Source organism: Mus caroli, chromosome X (assembly GCF_900094665.2).
Source record: "Mus caroli chromosome X, CAROLI_EIJ_v1.1, whole genome shotgun sequence".
NCBI lineage: Eukaryota > Metazoa > Chordata > Mammalia > Rodentia > Muridae > Mus > Mus caroli.
This window is the reverse complement of record NC_034589.1, coordinates 34,916,779-34,921,956: the sequence shown is the minus strand read 5'-3', so window position 1 is coordinate 34,921,956 and position 5,178 is coordinate 34,916,779. Positions and strand designations below refer to the sequence as shown.

Sequence of the window (5,178 nt, the reverse complement as noted above, 5' to 3'; positions counted from 1 at the left end):
CCTAACCAGAACCCCGGAGCTCTTGTCTCTAGCTGCATATGTATCAAAAGATGGCCTAGTCGGCCATCACTGGAAAGAGAGGCCCATTGGTCACACAAACTTTATATGCCCCAGTACAGGGGAACGCCGGGGCTAAAAAGTGGGAGTGGGTGGGTAGGGGAGTTGGTGGGGAGGGTATGGGGGACTTTTGGGATAGTATTGGAAATGTAAAGGAGGAAAATAGCTATTCAAAATTATTAAAAAAAAAGTAAACCGCCACAATAGATTTCATATCAGGGACATTGATGGTGTTTTGGATATATTAGGTTAAATGTACTCTATAAATAAAATTAAAAAAAAAAAACAAAAAACCTTGGTTTAGGTATGAGGATGTATGTTTTTAACACCAATGTTTGGGTTGCAGAGGTGGGCACATCTCTTGAGCTCAAGGCCGACCTGGTCTATATAATGAATTCCAGGCAAGTCAAGGCCACAGAGTAAAATGCTATCTCTGAATATAAGAAGGAGGAGGAAGAACCGAGGAGGAGGAGCAGAAGAAGAGAAGAGAGGAGCACTTCAACCCCCCCCTCACCCCCCACGAACCCACAGTCTTTGGAAACCAAAATCAAAACACATGAAACTGACTATATGCCAAAACCTGGCTTCTAGACTGTGTGAAGTAATAGTACATCAGAAACATGCAACAGTCAATGAAGTAGAAACCTGGTTAGAGCCACAGTCTGCAGGGGGGTATAGACAAAGGTTTAAGGTGCCATGTAAGAACTCAGGCTCACAGTCAAAACCTGACCAATGAAAAGTAGCCCAGCCACTGTGACATCACAAAAGACCACTCAGGTCTGAGACCACTCAGCCTTCACAACTTGAGCCTTAGAGACAGGACCAGCATGGGATCTAACTTTATGAAGAGCTGCCAAGAGCTGTGACTGACAGCTGGGAGCCCTGAAGGATTGGCTAGAGTTGAGGCTTGAACAAGGAAACGGGCAGGGAATGCTATTCATATTGTAGACTACCCAATGCCTGCTCTTCCCTGCTGTGTTCTCATTCTCTCTTGTCTCCCCTTTCACCTCTGGTTTAAGATGTGATTATTTCTTAGTTGACTATTACTGTTAGGGGGTATCCTTTCATAGTGTTTTTGCAGTTTGCAGACAATATTCTAATCTTAGAGTAGTACTAATGATTGAGGCTGGTCCCTAGAACAAAACATACACAGAAAGATGTGTAAGTTAAAGGGCATAATTTTTCAAATGGACCTATTTGACATTCTACAGATGTTTCCAGGCAAACACTGACTAATACACATTATTTTTGGCATCTCATAGAACTTTAACATAGATTATGTAATAGGACATAAAGCAAATAGGAACAAATATAGGAAAAGTGAAATAAATACTTGTAATACAAAAAAAAATAATAATTTTCTCTAACCACAGTGGGATAAAGCTAGCCATCCACAGCCTGCGCAAAACAGAACATTCACAAGTTCATGGAGTCTGACAACATATGATTGAACAATGAACGCATCAGTAAAAAAACAAAACAAAAACCAAACAAACAAAACCAAGAAGGAATCTGAGGATTAAATACAAAGGAAACCACAAAATACAAAAACCTATGGGATATAAGGAAAGTCATCCTAACAGACAAATTCGCAGCCTATATGGGTCTTCATCAAAAATGAGATCTTAAATAAATAAATGATGATCTGCAACCCTATAGATGGAACAACATTATGAACTAACCAGTACCCCGGAGCTCTTGACTCTAGCTGCATATGTATCAAAAGATGGCCTAGTCTGCCATCACTGGAAAGAGAGGCCCATTGGACATGCAAACTTTATATGCCCCAGTACAGGGGAACGCCAGGGCCAAAAAGGGGGAGTGGGTGGGTAGGGGAGTTGGGGGGTAGGGTATGGGGGACTTTTGGGATAGCATTGGAAATGTAAATGAGGAAAATACCTAATTAAAAAAAAAAGAAAAAAAATGATGTACTTTAGGGCTTTGGAAAAACAAGAACAAGTCAAACTCTTAACTAGGAGATCAAAAGAAATAAGACCAGGCCAGAAATATATGAAATGGACATGAGAAACAGTATCAAAACCCAAGAATCAATGAAAGCCGGATTAGAGCTCAGTTGGCCGAGTGTTTGCCCAAGACGATACAACCAGCTTTGATTCTCAGAAGAGCATAAAAGAAGGTGTGATAGTAATTGCATCATTTGGAAGATGGAGGCAGAATGACTAGAAATGGAAGGACATCCTCAGCTACCTAGGAAGTTTGAGGCCCTCATAGGCTGGGGGACCATTTGTTTCTCAAAAGCAAATAAATGAAAAACACCAATATAAAGCACACGTATGCAAAATGAAATGAAACAAAACAAAAACCTAGAATCTATGAAATAAAGAGCTAGCTGATTCTTTGGAAAGTTTATTTTATTTTGAACATTAAGACAAGAAAAAGAAGTAAAAGGGATTCTAACAGGAAAAGAAGTCAAGATATTTTTTATGTGCATCTCATATGATTCTTTATGACTAAACCAGAAGACTCAACCAGAAAACTCTTAGATCTGATAAGCATTTTGAATAAAGTGCCAGGATGCATCAGTAACATAAACAAAGAAACAAACAAAAACTGAGAAAACAACTCCATTCAAGACTTGCCTTCACAGTTGCTGAGAGATAAGAAGGTACATTGTTAAAAGACTTATTTTGAATATGACGTGACCTTTGTGCTTGTGAACCCACTGCAGCACAGAACCTACATATGGATGGACTGGGTTTATCCATCCATCACATTGCTAAACTGCCTTTTCCCATTGTCCTTTCCCTAGGTCTTTTGTTTCCTCTGTTGCTAAGAGCTACTAATGGCACCATCAGCTTACCTCAGCCAGCTTGGATGCACTCTTCCAACACCTGTGACTCTAGAACTTTCCCATTTTACGTCAAGGTGTCCAGTGTGGCTGCTTTCTTTAATCAATGGATAATTGAACACTTATAAGGCATTATACCCAAAGACATACACATGAATTTTTACCACTCCTCCTGGCTCCCACCTACTGGAGAAGCTTTTTGGTTTATTTCCAATTTGCAGATTCAATGCAATCACAACTAAATTTCCAAAACAATTCTTCACAGAAATACCAAAAAATAAAATAAAACAAAACAAAAAAAAACCCAATGATAAAATACACATGGAGTCACAATAGACTCAGAATAGACAAAACAACCTTTAGCAAATACGTAATGCTGACAGTTGAAACATGCCTGGTTTCAAGTTACCTTTCAGAGCTCTGGTAACAAAATCATCCCGGTTCTGGAACATAAATAGACACAGATCAATAGAATAAAATATAGGATCCAAATATAAGCCTGTGCCAATACAGCCACCTGTTTTTGGTAAAGATGTCCAAAACTATACATTGGCGAAAACACAATGTATCCAGTAAATGGTGCTGGAAAAATCAGGTAAACATATATCAAATAATGAAGCTAGATCCCTAGTTCTAATGTTGTATAAAAATCAACTCCAAATATAAAAAAGTCTTTAATGTAAAGATCCCAAATTCTAAAACTAATGGACATAAACATAGGCAAGATTATGTTAAGATACAGGTACACGCAAATCCTTCCTAAAAAGGATTGCTTGTTCAGGAATTAGCACCAACAACTGATAGCTGGGACCTCATGAAACTGAAAAACTTTTGAACAGCAAAAGAAACACTTAAGTATATGAATGGAATGCCTACAGAATTAGAAAATCTCTGCTAAGGACATCCGGAGTGGTTTAAATAGATTGTCAACTGGACAGGGTCTAATCACCTTGGAGACAACTCTCTTGCATGACTGTGAGGGATTGTCTAGATTAGGTTAAATGACGTGGGAAGACCCACTTTAAATGTGAGTGGTAGCATCTCCTGGGCTGGGATCCTGGGCTGTATAAAAAGGAGAAAGCGATCTGAGCACCCGTATTTTCACGTTCCATGCAATGTTAACAGCTGCCTGAATCTCCTGCTGCCATGATTTCCCTGACACGGTGGACTGCATCCTAAATCCGTGAGCCATAACAAATCTCTTATCCCTTAAGTTGATTTTTGTTAGTTTTTTCAAAACCACAGAAACAGGAAAAGTAACTGTTATAACATTTGGCAGAAATTTTTATATAGAGAGCAGTTGCTCTCAACCTTCGTAATGCCGGAACCCTTTAATACAGTTCCTCATGTTGAGGTGACCCCCCAACCATAACATTATTTTCATTGCTACTTCATAAGTGTAATTTTGCTACTGCTATGTAAATATCTGTGTTTTCTCAAGGTCTTAGGCAACCCCTGTGAAAGCATTGTTTGGCCCCCAAAGGGGTTGAGAATCTCTGATATAGAGAACACAGGGAACTAGAAAAAAAACAAAAACAAAAACAAACAAACAAACAAACAGGAAGAGATTAAAAAGAAGATCAATTAAGGGACTAAGTAAATGAACAGACAATTCTTAAATGACAGAGCCCAAATGGGAATAAACATCTCTATGAAATGTGTCCAGGTGAATTTGGACTGCTTACTGGCCCGAATAAACTATAAACTCTTCGTCTCCATAGCAAGTAGATGTGCAACATGTAAGTTTTAAAAATTATTAGATGGAGAGGAATTCAGAAGATGTCAATAGAAACCCAAAGGCATTTGGTAATGTCACATTTGAATAAAAAATGCTCTTACTTTTTTGGGGGATGAGGGGTTGTTCTAGAGACCTTTTTAGGTATGGTGAGACTTACAAATGGCAGAGGAGAAATCTTTCACTTTGAACAAATTTGGTGGCACTCATGAAGGTGTCACAAAACCAGTTCTGTTCTTGGCCCTGGACCCTTAATTGAGAAGACTGGGAGCACAAGAAATGGCTCTTGGGTGTTATGCAGTGTGGGAGGGTGTCATTTTGTCCTTTGACAGGCTGACTCCAAGGCTCTGTGTTTTCAGTCCTCTCTTGTCCCTATAACTGTCTTTACTTTTTTTTTTTGAATTTTTTTATTACATATTTTCCCCAATTACATTTCCAATGCTATCCCAAAAGTCCCCCATACCCTCCCACCCCCACTTCCCTACCCACCCATTCCCATTTTTTGGCCCTGACGTTCCCCTGTACTGGGGCATGTAAAGTTTGCATGTCCAATGGGCCTCTCTTTCCAGTGATGGCC

At 39.3% G+C, this 5,178-nt stretch overlaps 1 pseudogene; it reads right to left on the bottom strand.

Moving 5' to 3' along the window:
- Positions 1–5,178, bottom strand: part of LOC110287123 — a 24,228-nt pseudogene that overhangs the window by 17,354 nt on the left and 1,696 nt on the right.